Consider the following 16,620-nt stretch of genomic DNA (forward strand, 5'->3'; position numbering starts at 1 on the left):
CTGATTGTTCTAGACACAAACACAATTTTATTTGCTATTACATCTTGAGGTTCTCAACAAAATCGTTATAAAAATGCCTTTAGGAATGTTCTGTGTTTCAATATCACTTAACTGTCAACTGTGTTTCAATATCACTATTAAGAAAAATCAGTCTGAATTTTATTTCTTTCTGATTATGGATAAAAGTGGAATAAACACCTCTGGTACAGTTTGCACAGTCATTGTGAAATCACAAAGTAATTTTCTTCCATGCAAAAAATTCAGAGAATTTCAGAGGAATTGTCCTGACTCACTTCTCTAATGTCCCTCTAAAGATTAGGATGAAGAATAAAAGGTCAATATATAATCAACAAGAAAAGTATGATTTTTTGCTCTGTCTCAAAAGTTTCTTTTCATGACACTATCACCTATGCTGTCCAAATAGATTCAAAATCTATTATTTTTTCTGTTATCCAGGAAAAAAAAAAGATCCAACTAATCTAGCATTTTCAGAAATTTAGTGAGAGTTAACAGCTTAAGATCATAAACAGAAAAAGGTGACCCTTTTTGCTACCTTGACAACTGGTAGGGCTACCTGTTGAGTTTTGTTGCTGTTATTGTTATTTATTTTATTTTATTTTGCAAACTAATTCTCTGTGTATATTATTTAGCTGGGAGTGCAGAACACAGATAAATCAGACTTTTACTGTTTGAAGAATCAAACTTGAAATAAAAAATGAATGACCCTGTCTTCAACTACAGCAATGATTTGAGAAGTCATCATGTTCACTAAATCATCATCTTTTCTACTATATCCCACCAATGAAAAACAACTACAGACAGTAACATGAAGTCAGTCTTCCTAAGGAAGCAATAATTTCTGCTTTCATTTTTACTGGTTTACTAAAGGTATATCATGACCAACCAATCATAACTCTAACTGATGAAATGACTATGTCAGTGTGCACGGGGAGAGCATTAGGTGGTATTTTCCTTAACTTTAGCAAAGCTTTTAACAAGGTGTTTTGTAATAGTTAAATTGATGAGACACGAACTGTGTATATGTACTAGAAGATAGGAAAACTGATTGGACTACAAAGCATATAGAAAAGACTGAAAAAAAGGAGTGATCATATGTAGCTACCCAAACAGTACAATAGACAGAGCCAGGCTTTTCTCAGAAGTGCGTGGTGGTAGAACAAGATGCTCCAGACACTAGCTGGAATACTATAAATTCTAATTCAATTTTAATGATTATTTTAATTTAATTAATTGTTTTAATTATTATTTTAATATGAGAGTGATTAAACATGGGAACATGTTTCTCAGAAACACTGTGGAATCTTTATATTTGAAGACTTTCAAAATTCAGCTGGATTTGAGCAAATTGTTCAGATTGATCCTACTGTAAACAATATATGGAGCCTACAAAAGCTTGGTCCAAGTTAATTTGTTTGATGACTCTGTGATGTTGTAGTGAGTGCTGACTGTGAAAGACAGAAGGAATAGATTTCAACTTAGCTGAATTTAGGACACCATTGCAGATAATTCTGAGGAAGCATTTTCAGTTCACTTATTCTAGTTGTCTACTTTGGGATGAAAATAATCATTTCAATTTGGTCCTTGTCTTCTCTACTGCCTGTGAAGGAAACCCAGAATTGTGGTTAAACCACAGACAATACATCAAGAGTAAGGAAGCACTGATGTAAAGAAGGGATATAAAATGTGATTCTGAGAAGTATTCATGAAGATTTTACACTCAATGTTATATTGTTACACACTTCTTTTTCAGTCTTTTACTATGGTAATCAAAGGCACTGCTTTACTTGGACTGCAAAATGTTTAGACTCAATGGAGAATGATTGTACTTGTTCACCTGTAAATTGGTATTGTAACTTTGAATTTAGGGGTTTTTCACACTTCCTTTTTTTTTACCCTCATCCTCCACTCTTCACCACTCCTACTGAATACAATTTGAATTAGTTAACTGAAAAACCAAAAAGCATGGGGGGTATGGCTCAGTACTGTCAAGCCTGTATTTTCTGTCTTAATCATCTACTTTAAAAAAAAAAAGCATTATTGTATTCATTACCGTTGCATCTAAACATAATATAGTTATTACTTATCTGAAACTTACTCATGCTTGTCTAGCCTGGAATAAAATTTGACAGATCTTTTCAACAAATGAATAAATGGAAACTGGAAATCATAAAATAACAGGTCTGTCTGTCTGAGATAGCTTGATAAATCATGATGGAATGTATAATCCACAAGCAGAGATGGTAATATCATCATAGTACCTCAATTTACTAAGACTTGTCCACAAAATAAAAATATGATGACTTTTTCATTTGAAAGACTTTTTTTTTTTTTTTTTTACTGTTGCCACTTTTTTTGTTATGAAACAAAATGCATCACTTTACATGTTAATAAGGCTTTTCTAAAAGTTAGCATTATAACATTTTTAATCTTTCAAAAGCTGCACATTTTCTTGTGTCTCATATCTTACAATTAAATTCTTCTGGATATGCAATTTTACTTGTCTCTGTTATTGATACAACGAAAAGATATCTAAGCCAACGAAAAGATATCTAACTGGAAATGTTAAGCCTTTCTGTTTTTGTTTGTTGAGAATAAAATATAAATTAATTTTAAACACCGTAACAGAACTGTCATTACAATTATGGTTGCTTAGTAATAGTATACTTCTCAATGACAATTAGAATCAATCAATTAAGTAGTACTTTGTGCTGCTGTCGGTGCACTTAAATATATACATATATATATATAATATTTAAAAGTGTAGTTTTAATTTCCAGGTGGTGATTACATGTTAGGTGAAGGCATGTGCATGAAATATTCTTCTATAAATTTTCAGTATAGAGTCTGGGACCCATAGGAACCTGTGATTAATCACTTACTAATTGGAACATTCCTTCACTGTTGGTAAGTTGCAAGATGCATGCAAGGCATTCAGATCTTCTGCCTAGCAGATTATGTTTTTTATTCCCTAGAAAAATAGCATCTTTTACAATAGGTTAATCATAAAAATGATAGCAAAAAAATGCACTTGAATTCACTATATTGTCCATGGGTTAACAGAGAAAGAAGGAAGGAAGGAAGGAAGGAAGGAAGGAAGGAAGGAAGGAAGGAAGGAAGGAAGGAAGGAAGGAAGGAAGGAAGGAAGGAAGGAAGGAAGGAAGGAAGGAAGGAAGGAAGGAAGGAAGGAAGGAAGGAAGGAAGAAACTTACAAGCATTTTCTTTAAAACCCTAATTCTCTTCCTAGAAAAACTTGTGCAGCTTCCTCTTAATGAATCTGCAATTTACTGAAATGTAGACTGGATAGAATATAGCCTAAAAATACATGTTACTGAATTCACAGCATACTCAGAATGACATCTATTAAAAAGGCCTTCAAAACATGCAGTAAATATGAAAACAAATCCTATATCCATCTGAGCCTTGAATTTGAGGGTTAACATTTCTACCAGATTCAATTTTAAAAACTATATAGAAAGATTTGTGATAGTGCATCTTAATATACAAGTTATCCATGAGTTAAAGATGAATGAAGGCTGAGATAATACAAAAGAGTGTAACAGAAGCTGGAGGTGATATAAAGATATTTCTTTCTGTTAAAAAAAAAAAAACAAAACAAAACCAAAAACCAAACCAAAACAAAACAAAGAACAACAACAAAGGATTTGTCACTGTTCATTATCTCTTTTTTGTTGTAGAAGTACTTGTAAGCATAGAATATTTTTAAATGTATTCAACATTTAATTATTTTAATGCTTTTTTTTTTTTTTTTTTTTCTATTTAAAGGTGACTACTTTCCATCAAACTATGGTTGATGGATAATTTCTGAACAGTTGCAGGATAACAGTAGAAATAAATTGCATTTTTAGTGGGATATATCTCAAATAATTTATTATGGTTAAAAATGTAAGACCAGTAAATTAATGTGGAAATATATAAATATGAACTGAAAAGCACTTACCAGTAAGTATTTACTCCAGTGTAGTATCTTATATAAAAGAGTTTTTCTTCATTCTATTTTCTTCATCCATTTTACTTCATTTTGGTTGTATTTCCTCAAAAAAGAATGGGAATATTACTTTTATTTTATTATATGGGTTAGAAATGCAGAGTAAAATAATTGGGCAGCACAATTCACTTAGTGTCCCTGGAAGTGGCATACCATACCAGACATACATGGACATGCATATACATCAGCATGTATAGCAACAAGAGATGTACCTGATCCCAGATGCAGGAATAGAGGAGAACTGCAAAGGACTAAATGTTGTATTTAAGGCTTCTGAAGTCACTCCCTCATGAGCTCATCAATGAGGAAAACAACATAACACTACTAACAAGAAGGAAAACAAAAACAATCCCCCAAAAGAGTGGTTCATCAATCTTTCTTCATCTCTGTGTTATTACAAGTCCCCAGAAGCACACTTGAAAATTAAATTTAGGGGAAGGGGAGATGGCAAGATATTTCTGAGCAAAATTTCTGCTTAGACTACAAGCACATTTTCATTCTGCTGAAGTCACTGAGCTGTTGCCATCTCACTCTGTCACTTTGCTGGAGGTTTTGAAGCGCTGGCAGAAGGAGCTAACAGAGGCAGCCAAGAGATAGGTTCTGGTGCAATTAATTGAAGCATCCAGAATTGATGAGCGCTGTCAAGAGCTCACTATGAGGCTGCCTACCAAGGGAGCCTAGTAAAGTGACTGGAAGAGATCAAGGATATTACAGGATCTCAGGGAAATGTCTGTAAACAACAAAAAACAATGAGACAGCACTGCATAGTGAGTAAGAAAGTAGAACAATACCTGTAAACTCAATTAGACATTCAGAAATGATTAAGGTGCCAGGGGGAATTAAAGCACTTAACTGCAAATGCCAGCTTCCACTAATCAGTGATCAAGACACTACCTGTGAAGATAATGTTAACTTACTTCATTATAAAGTAGCATGATCTCTGCATTTCACATACACGTAATGGAAACATTACTGGTTGGACTGCTGCTATTTCCTTTCTGGACAAACTTTTGGAAAGATAAAAAAATAGACATAATAATGGATTTTGTTTCTATTTTTTTTTCTGAGGAAACCATGCTGATTGTATCTTTGAAGTTTGAATAAGCAGCAGATATCTCACTGGAAAATGTGCTTCTCTGAGTAAAAGTATAACAAAAGATACTCTACAAAAGGAAAAAAAAAACGAAAACAATTGGGCAACTGACAGTATCACAGGGAGAGGAAAAAGGGATAAGGCACAAAAAGAGAGACTCAGAGACTGAAGTTGTTTTACCAAGCACTCTAATCCTTTGTTTGACTACAGAAACAAAAATCTGTTAGCTGTTTCTAGGGGAGTCTGAAGATTGATTGTGTGTCCCAGTTCCCTCATGCTTCCAGTGCTGAGAACATCTTTTTAAACTGCTGATTTCACAGTCTACAAAGAGGCTGAAGAAGGAGGCACTGGCTCTGATCTAGATGCAAGATTGAAAGGTTCAGAAACCACCTTGAGAGCATGATAAATATTTCTGCTTCTCCCAGCACTTCAAAGAATTGCAGTCACTGACGATGTAAACTTCTTGATTGATAATAGGTAGTTCACCTTGCATTAGTCTTCACTTCAAAACTGAATCAAAGAGCCAAAAGTAGAAGTCCAGGAGTAAAATTAATGAGGTCACTGACTCAAGAAATTGGTTAAAAATATATGTTCTATTTGCCTGGCTAAGTAAACAGTCTCACTCTGTGAAATTTGCAATTATACATACATGAACAGTCCTTCTTAAATGTTTAAGAAGGAGCAGAACCATAACAGTTGACATCAGATGAAAATCTAGTATATGCATATTTCTTGAGAAATTTGACAGTGAACAGTTTTTTATGAAACCAAACTTTTGTTCTATTATCCATTCCAAACACTGGTTAAACTGATAGTATTCTTTGATCTTTCTTATTGTTTTATTTTGGAGGGGAAGGTCGGTACATAAAAAGGGGTGCTTTCTGTAAATTGTTGACCACACTGCAAGACTATTTGCCAAGGCAATCTCTCTCTATTAGCTCTCATACTCATTATTTCAATAACAGTATATTTAACCTTTGGAATCAACTCTGTGTTTTAATTTTGTTATTGCAAATGCATCAAGGAAGAGAAAGAAAGAAGTGAATGAGCAATATTGGCCAGAATTCAGATCAAAATTCAGTATTATTGGAATTCCAAATAGAAATCTACAAAATTTTAACAAATTAAGCTCTGTCCTGTGCAATATATTACTATTATATTTCTAAATTCAGACTTAAAAAAAAAAAAAAGAAATATTCTGAATTTTATTGAGATAGTATATTTGTGTTTTATGACTACTTTCAAAAAAAGCCCCTAATTACAGGAATTAGGTTCTAGATTAAAAAAAAAAAAGAAAAAAAAAAAAAGAAAAAAAAGCTTCACTATAACTGCACAGCTGGAAAAAATATCATGAATTGAAACTAGTTAAAAGGGCCAAAGGGCCAGTTTTGGTCCACTGGATTTTTTCAAATGTTGTCCATCAGTAGTTCTTTAACAGAAATTTATACGGCATTCTTTTTGATATTGTTACGTACACATTTACAAATAAATAAGATTTTTTAGAGGACATTTGTGAATAGTCATTTCATTGTTTAATTCTAAAGAAATTTATTAGAACTGATGTCATCCTCATACTGAAATATTACAGCTTTATAACATAGGTCTTAAGTCTTCTGCAATCTATGGAAAGCCTACTCCTGACTTCACTGGCACAGAAAGAGGGAAAAAAAAAGCACACTGAATATATATCAAAGTAAATCTTTTTGTAATAGTCATTAATATTCTTTCTTCCAAGAATTATCTGAGTTTATATTCACATAAAAATATTGATCACACATGACTAAGTGTGCTAATCTCATAGTGCTGAAACAGTTGTAATAGAAGTACCAAATATATAAGAAAAAACATTTAGTATTGTTAGTATTATATGAGATAAAGGAGTCCTTGAATGTTTCTTGTCATATACATTAACAACCTCACTGCTCTGAGGATATGTGAGGATATAAGGAAAAAGAGCAAACTCATAAACAATGCACGACAGTGGACCAGTGAGTTTATAATGATGGATTACCAGTAAAATATCAGTTTTGCAAACTGGATATTTCAAGAAGTCTAAAACTGAAAGAAAGATATGAAGATACGTGTAGCTCATGTTGGTAACTTAGCTGTAGCTACGGAGGGCTTTTCAGTGCTTTATCGGATCAGAGATTTAACTGAAAACATTCAGCTTAGTTAGGTGTTGGCAACACTTCTATCCCCAAAATGTGACCCAGCAGTTTTGAAACCAGAAAAAGAATGGCACCAGTGGGTGCTGCAAACAGCTTTCTGACTCTTCTTAATGACTGGAAAGCAAAAATTCCTAGAAATGTACCAAATGATGAATCCATGATCATTAATTTTTAATAATGAGAATGTGGAAAAGGTGGAAAGCAAGGGTTTGTTGAAAAGATTGCAATTCATAAGCAGGTGATTTTAAGTTGATGCCAAGTGCACACAAACAACATCTATCAACATTACATTTAAAACAGTTCTGTGATATGCAGGTTTGTTATTTGGACAGGCAAACTGACAACAGAGATTGATGCACGCATTTGAGATGAATAAGAATATAAATCTCTGTCTTATCATAAGGAGAATGCAGGGAGCAGATATGGATGAAGTGGTGGACATAATCTATTTTAGGTTTCCAAGAGACATTTGACATTGCATTGTAGGGTAGAATAATATATTTTCAAGTTAGCATGTGAAGCGTAGTAGACTTCTTTCCTTCCAGGCTTCTCAAGCTGCAGTGTAGAACACTGATTCCCAAGTGCAGAACATAATATATTCTTCCCTAATTTTCTTCTCACCATTTTTGTTTTTCTACTCCTTGTATTTTTCAAGAAAGCTCTTCTAGAATGTCTCTTTTTAGCCATTTTTTTGTACTATTTTTCTGCCTTGTTACTAATTTTGACTCATTTTCTCTGTTTTAGTTCTTCTTGGTCATTAATTCTCTTTACTCTCATTCACAAATTGACAGTGCTGATGAGACATTCTCACCCATTCAGATTAGTGCATTTTTCTTACAGCATTAATAATTGGAGAACAATGATGAAACATCCCTATCTATTGTGGACTAGGCATATAAAAAGCATTTCCAAATAAAAGATGGTTTCCTATATTCTATGAGAACTTTATTCAGTCTTATCAGTTATCAGGAACAGATATCATTGTACAGATACTACATGTGCTACTTAGGAGAACATTAGATTCCAGAATTGATATTAATATGACTTCATAAGATATGCAGCCTTGATGAAAACATAGAAACAGTAGTAGTAGTAGTAGTAGTAGTAGTAGTAGTAGTAGTAGTAAAAATCATTTAAATTGCTTCAACTCTATCCAGGCTTCTGCATACTTTCACATAATCCTTCATCTATTCCATTCTTCCACTAGGGAGACAATTTCAGGATGCTTAAAGGCAATATTTGGTCAAAACAATGTGAAGAGGGAACATGTCATAATTCACTGTGTATTAATCCTCACACACTGCTACTTGTTGCTTTGTCTTTTGCATGAAAATGTAAATACAGAGGCCACTCCAAAAGTAATGCCTCCTGTTTATTTTCATGGAAAATACAACAGATACAAGGAGTGCAAAAATGCTATTTGATAGGCCACCTTCTCAGCTACAAAAAATTATTTTTCAACCACCATTAGCTATGAACGAGGGCCTACATGCCACACTTATAGAAATTTGTATGGCCATCTGGAATGTGGCTTGTTTTTCACATCACTGGCACCACTATGTCAGTGGATACAATTTTTTCTGCAGAGAGGAATTTGATGACACACACTTGCACTTCCATATCAGACTCCATTTTGTGAGACTGTCCCTCTGCTGTCATCTGTAGCACAGCCACAAAATATAATGGAATATTAGTGAGAAGGTTCAAACTCTACTGCTGTACCACCACCATCTGCCTATGATGTCATGGATGATAAAAAAAAATAGGAGACATTACTTTCAGAGCAGCCCTCCCAAGTCATATGTCACAAGACATATCAATATATATGTCTATATCAATACATATGTCCCCATTATTTGCAGTTGGACAATAAAGAAACACTTTCACTGAGAGTTCATAGGTGCTAATATAAGTTTGCTCTAGAAACCTAGGATGCACACATTACAGTTTTACATCAGCACTATGTAAAGCTGTCTTCGACAGAAAGTATGGTCCTGTGCTGCAGAAAGCAAGAGGTGGTAACAATAGAGATCAGTTAGGATTTTCATTTTAATAATCAGAACTAGTTTGTACATTATTTGATGCAGAAGGCTTTTCCTCAGAACCTTTATACTTCGCAGTTGAGATCAATTCTATATTCTGAAAAAAATAAAAGATATTAATTTTCCCTTTAGAGGAGAAGATAGGGAGAGGTATTTATGTGCAGAAGTATTTAAACTGTTGCGTTTCATAGAATCATAGCATAATTTAGATTGGGAGTCTGGAGGTTGCCTTATTCAAACTCTCACACAAGAAATGGCCATCTTTTATATTACAGCAGTTTGCAAGGTTCTTGCACAGTGTTTTCAATAATTTTATGCGCAGAGGTGCCTGTGTGCCTGAGTTTCAGCTTTTTACCACAATTACTGTGATTTTTTTTCCTTTTATATCCAGTCAGAATTTCTGTCTGTGCAACTTAAATTTCTACACTCCTGTAGAAATTTATGTGTAGACTGTGAACCTCCACAATCATGCATTGGGCAGCTCAAAACTGTAGTATTTCAGCCCTTACAGCCTGTTTGTCTTCTATTCGAATAAACCCTTTTCTCTCAGCATCCCTCTGCTTTTCAAGTGGCCTAGTCCCCTAGATGGTCACCAAGGGAGTCCCTTTGCTGGACTTAGTCCAGCTTTCAGTATTGTTTTTGTACAAGAGACTCCTAATCTGGACACGGTACAGATGTGGTGTCCCATCTGTACTGAACAGAGGGTAATAATCATGTCCATTGACATGATGCCAGGTTGTTACTAATGCAGTTCAGTGCAAAGTTAGCTTTCATTTGCATAATGGACTACATTAGTAACTTAAGATTTTAAGTTTAATGTATTTTGTAATTTCAATTTAAAAATATTGGTATATACAATTGGCAAATTTTAAACCATCAGTAAAATTTAAATTGCTCATAGAACTTCAAATAACTGCTTAGAACAATTTGCTCTAGAAAATACACATCTCAGAATTGTTTTGTGAAAAATTTGATCTTTTTAAAATTAACTCAAATGTAATGGTATACAGGGACTATCACTTGACAGGTAAAACTTTTTGCCTTTTGATATAATGCAAATGAATTATTCTATCAAACATTCCTTTTAAGTAATGAACACAAATGTAAAATCTGTCTTAAGAATTTTCCTCACTGCATTAAACCTGCCCTTTAAAAAATGGTAATTGCTGAATGAGATAAAATTCATATGAGTTTGCCCTTTCCACTGCTGTCTATCAAATATTTGTCAGGAATTTTAGGTAATGAAATGAGCTTTGGGTTCTTCTACACAGAATAGCAGTGACACAAGAAATAACCATCAAGTTCAGCTGCTGTACTGCTAATTGTTGCCACGATGACCTATTCACACCTACAAGTAGACCTGTTCAGTCCTCATGTGCATACTGATTTTGGAAGCACAAATGTATACAGATGTGTTTCTGTCTGGAAAGGAATGAGAAAACAATCAGATACAAAAACTGTGCAAACAAAGGGGATGTTTTAGTATGATGTAAAAGAAAGTTGAAAAAGGAATTTACATGTAGGATGGAGAAATAAGATCAAGTATAGCCTGTATAGATGATGAAACTTTCAGAAATCAACAAAATCTTATAATGTAAAAACAAGGCACAACTTTTGTCAGTACCACTGCACAGAAAATCCTAGGATGTGGATTGTAAGGAAGTATAAAACAGAAAGATTGCAGTAACTAAATGACATAAAGAATAACAACCTACATGTCATGTTGTGCTATTCAGAGTCAAAACTGGGCATTGCACCTGACAAAACTGAATTCAGACTGTTAGGCTAAGTCTGTTGTATTAAACAAAACAAGACAGAAGCACATTCTGGTTCAGTGATTAGCAACCATCTATAGTATTAATTGTAAGCAAGCTGTTAGGCATGGTTTAGATCTCTGTTCACTCATGCTTTCCCAGACAGTGCTCAAGGTAGTTGTGGAAAAACATGACAGAGGCTATTCTGAATGGACTATTCTTAGTCACAACCTCTTCTTCCAGTAAGGTAGTTGACACAAGTTCTTCAGGCACCATTATGATGCCTTCTCCAATCAGAGTTCAGAGCCTGTCATCTGTTCAACACTTTATGATCTTATCACAGTTCCATTGTTTTTATCCTGTTAGGTCTACCTAAAGAAGAAAGTGTACATATTTTTCAGTTTTTCTTTTTCTTTTTTCTCTATAAAATGTTCTTCACTGAAATTCCATATATTCTATATATATATATTTTAACCCATAACAAGGTCAGGAGAAAATATGCTTCCTCATGTGCATACTTTGGCTAGGCTGGAAAGAAAAAAAATGCAGTCCTAAATATTTGGATGCAACAAAATGCATTACTGGCAGCATTCATCTTAGTAGAAGTAGATGTCTCAGTGTGAATTGGCTCACCTGAACTAGTCAGTTCTATCATATGATTACTATAAAGTGATGACTGCATTTGGCTAGATTAATCATTCTACATGCAGTTATGCCTCTCCATTGAAAATAAAGTGATTAGTTCTCCTTCACAGAGGTATAAAATTAATATAATGAAATACTGCTCCATGCTTTATGGACTGTATAAAGCAAAAATGACATTTCCCGCCTGAAGTAAGCTATTGCATGTGGCAAGGAGACTTGCATCTCTGGAAAGTCTGCGATATCTCATTCTGAACCTCAGGAACTTATTCAGACTGAACTGTACAGAAGTCTGCCACCTAATCTGGAGGAAGTGAACAGTCATCGCTAAAACAAAATCAAACTAAAAGCAAATAAGCTTTGATTGCTATCCAATTGCTTTAGAAACTTAAGATTTGAGAGTATTTCTTTACACAAGAAAAAGAGTGAGACTGTATCAAGTCTCACTGGGGAATCACTTCCTGGGTCCTGAGAAAAACTGTCTTTTAGCCATGAGCCAGAGTGAGCAGCAGAGAAATGGAAACAAAAGACTTGAATTCTATGTCTATCACTAATGCCAACTTCATGGGTAGCCTTGAATAAGTCAGTTATCCTCCTTATATCTTCAGTTACCCACATGACAAATGAGTAAATCCTAACACATTCAGTTCTGGGGGAAAAAAAAAAAAAAAAAAAAAGTTATTAGCTTTTGAAAAGCACTTTAAAAGAATCTGGTACAGTATAAAACACATACTTCTTTTAGACAGGGAAGGAACAGATATGACCATTTTGTTTCAAGGATTTTATTAAAGGAAAACAGAATTGTTGTCAGTGTAAGTTATTTTCTAGCACAGCAGCAATAGAGGAGGTACTCGATACATGATGTAGGTGAATACAGTAGATCTAGGGCAGCTACTTTGAAGCTGACACATTAGGAAGCTGAAATAGTTATATGAGATAGCTGAGAGAATGTGCTGACATTTACGTTGTACCTCAGGTTTATGCTATCATTATTCTGCATGCCATGGAACATACACCGAGATGTCCTAGTATGTGACAGTGCATATAAATTCTGGCCAAAAGATTTACAGAAGGAAATAAAGTTATTCTTAATGTTTGAAAGTTCTTGTGTTGTTATAAGAGATATGAGCACACTGAGTACATCTTCAGCACAGATTACAGAGACTGAAAAAGGATTTTGAAATTCTAATGCTTTCACCATGAAAGGATTGATTTCTTTCAAGCCTGACATAAAAATCTATAGCCCTATTAGAATCTTCTGATTAAAAAGGTCTAAATATATGAATACCACTTTTAGTAAAACATCACAAAAACTTAGATCAATTTCCAGTGTATATGTTTTCAATAAGGCAATATATGTGTAGAATGAATGATAGAGTTAAGTGAAAAGGATATTACTTTTGATTTTTCTTTCTTTTTTTTTTTTTGTTTGTTTGTTTTTTTTGTTTTTGTTTCTGTTCTTTTATCAAAATCTCAAGCTGTTCAACATTGTCCAGGAATATGGTAAAGAATTTGGATGGATCCAAAACTGGAAGGAATGACTGACAATTAGCAGAAAACATAGAGATATTTCCCCTCTAGTCTCTCTTTGCTTTCTTCGCAGTAGCAGGGGAAAATGATAATGGTTATATAATAGTTTAGAAACTTTTTTTTTTTTTCACTTTTCAAACAAATCCATATTCTAATAGGAAATCATGCATTTAAGATTTGTTTTTTTTCCAAGTTATCACAAAAACTTAGTATCTATCATTATCAGAGAAAAGAGTACATTCTTCAGTCCTCCAGAACTTGGACAACTTAGAAATGTGCTTGTCAATAACAAAAACATTAGGAAGCTTTCTTATGTTAAAAATGACATAATTGAAATATAACTAAATGTATATACTATGGTAGCAAAAAGAACCCACATGAATAGCTTAAATGTACTGAAGGGAAGTATAACAAATTATATTTTAATAAAACCTTTACTAGAAAATCAAATGAAAAAATCATTTTTACTTTTTTTCCCAGATGAAACTACCACATCCTCGTAATTTATTCTGAGTGGGATGAAGCTGAATTTTCCAATAGAAAATCATTGTATCTTTTTTGCCTTTTTTTCTTTAAATTAATTTTCTTGTTTAACAACCTCTGAGTAGGTCATCATCACAGCAGGCCAAGACAGTTTATCTAGATCACTCCTTACTCAACTAGTCATGCTGTCTACAGAAGCAGTGAGTATCTGCAAGAATGTAAGAAGCTGCATCAAAACAAGCTGTTTGTTTGTTTGTTTATTTGTTTTAATATTGCTTTCTTTCTTTATTTTAAAACACACACATATATATACATAAAAATACATTCTGGTATTTCTTTTTACTATTCCCTCACCTTCTTCTCCACCAGAATTCAACAACAAAATAGTGACTAATGTTGTTTCTAATGTATGAGAGTGCTAAGTACTTGTGATCTATGAGGAGCACAAAGTTTTCTTCTTTTCTGGTGACAATTTCAAATGCCTACTCCTTTTGTTAACACACTAGAATAGCAATATATTAGAAATAGCAATAAAACTTTTCCAAAAACTTCTCATGCTATTGAGTTCAACTGGCCGTGTCTACAGCTGGTTGCTGTTAACTGCTCAATTCTGCGTGAACGTGGAAGCCCCTGAAAGATTCATTAGAAAAAATGAATCTCTAAATACAAGCATCTGAGATTTAAATTATTAGAGATATTCAAATAGAGCTAGCAGTTATGACACAGGACCCGCAGGACTTTCAGCTATTTCTATTACAGCAGTAAATATCAAGCAGGATAGCCTAAGATCTCAAATTATAAAAAATGTCTGTATTGACAGTCACACCAAGCCTTAATATTTATCTCCATATTAAACTGGCTGGTCTGCGACATCTACATGTTCTTGCTACTATTCCAAGGCAGTGGAAACCTGGTCAAAATGTGGTTGCGAGTGTCCAGTGGTTCTGGACAGGAGTAAATCACACAAAAGAGGGTATTTAGGTTAAGTTCAAATGCCTGTGACGTGTCATTTCCTAAGAGTATTTAGCCTGGCCTCCAACTATTTTTAGAGAAGAGTGAAAGCACTTCAAAATTCCTATCACAATTTCTAGTAAATGTTAAACTATTCCCACACTACGTTTTGGACAGCCGAAGATATCTAAACTGATTTTCCATTCAGGAAAAAAGAAAAAAATGTATTTTGAATCCTGTGATTGTCATTTATAGTCATGTATAATTTTCATTAGAAAAAGAATAAAAAAAAAAAAAAGAAAAAGATAGAACACATCTTATGGCTTTTAAATAAATTCTGTTCACGGACATGGTTAGTATCTTACTGTAAGGTTTTGTAAGACTGAACATCTGTAGCAGATTTTCTTCATGAGCAATGAACAGAAGAAAGCATATAAAACATTCTAGGTAATAAATGTTAAAACAGCTTTGTTTCTTAATCTTACATCCTTAATTAAAAAAAAATAAAATGAAGGAAATTCCATTAAGACTGTACTTTTATCATCATCTCGTATTTTAGAGGTCCCTTGTCCTTTCTTGTGCTTAGATCTTTAAAACAGTCATAGCAACAGCTGTTCTCTGCTACAGAAGATGCCTGCAGTGTTTCAAACCAACCATATGTTTCTGATTATATGTTTTACCTGAGTACAGTTCCCTCGCAACCTGAGTTGTTCTGAACTTTTGAGTTTGCATGCACATGTAGTGATGAAATGGCCCGTGAATCCTCCCTCTGTTGGATATACTCCAGCATAGTCATAAAGTCTGTGGAGTCTGAGAATTCAGCCTCCCTCTTTAGCATTTGAGAGATGCCCTGAGCAATGAGAAAGAAATTTACCTCATTCCCTCTGTCTATCCTATTCAGTGCCATATGACTTACAATAGCCCTGGTCAAGAATCACTTTCCACCACCCTGTTCTTTGACATTATAAACCACCAACGTGACATTACCAACTATAATAGTGGTTGAAGGTTCCCCAGGAGAATACATTCTCACACATTTTTCTATCTGACTTTTCAATAGAGATTATCTTCCTGATTCTAACAAGATACACTTTTCTAATATTGTATATTAGAAAAGTACAGTATAAAAAACAGGTTTTATGATGAATCTAGCATGTGGTTGAATCATCTTATATACATTCAGAAGGAATAATATGAAATGGAAGCTCTTTTCAGAACTTTAGATACTAAACAATACCAAACAGTGAGCCCTCATTCTGTTTTGCTGACGTATTTTCAGAGGGCATCTGCAAAAATTCTCCTGTTCCCCCGTGCTTTCAATATTGGAATAGGCAGACAGTAATTTCTGAGAGATCTGCATGTTTCTGTATACTATTTCTCTTACCTAAAATTAATAAAAATTGTTCATGTTTTCAATAGATTAAAACATTTTTGAACTTCATGTTTTTCAGTCCGACGTTTATATCCTTGTTATATTAAATATTTTTTCTCTTTTTGGCACTCAAGTATTCAAAACAGAGAAAAGAATTTCTACAGAAAACTATGGCCTTTTTCCTTCCAAGATGCAAAAGAAATCCTTTAAGGGTCATGTTCCCACAGGCTTCCCTCTATCAGGATCTACTATTAATCAGTGAGCATTGAGTTTATTGACATCACGTTTTCAAACAACGCTACAGACTTTTAGACTGTATCTATATTAAGTACCCACAAACAATCCCAGTCATGAAAGTGGAATAATGCTGATAAATGAATATAACCTTTGCTTCATCAGTTTTTTTGTTTTTGTTTTTGTTTTTTTTTTAAGTCAACTAGGCTTTCAAAAAATCCTTGTCACAGTTTAGAAGAAAGTATGTGTTTAGGTTGCTCCGAAACTAATGCCTCCTATGTATTTCTATGGAAATACAGACACCAAGAGCACAATAACACTATT

The 16,620-nt window shown here is 33.8% G+C and overlaps 1 long non-coding RNA gene across 2 annotated transcripts in view; it reads right to left on the reverse strand.

Moving 5' to 3' along the window:
- The window catches only part of LOC149919481 (uncharacterized), a 190,311-nt gene that overhangs the window by 108,366 nt on the left and 65,325 nt on the right, over positions 1-16,620 (reverse strand). The window contains exon 4 of one of the 2 annotated variants that reach the window (XR_016463603.1): positions 3,980-4,073. The exons of the other annotated variant lie outside the window; for it this stretch is intronic. This is a non-coding gene — a long non-coding RNA (uncharacterized LOC149919481). The remainder of the gene's footprint in view (positions 1-3,979; positions 4,074-16,620) is intronic. 2 annotated transcript variants of the gene reach the window in all.

This window comes from Phasianus colchicus, chromosome 1 (genome assembly GCF_987193195.1).
Source record: "Phasianus colchicus chromosome 1, bPhaCol1.hap1.1, whole genome shotgun sequence".
Classification (NCBI taxonomy): domain Eukaryota; kingdom Metazoa; phylum Chordata; class Aves; order Galliformes; family Phasianidae; genus Phasianus; species Phasianus colchicus.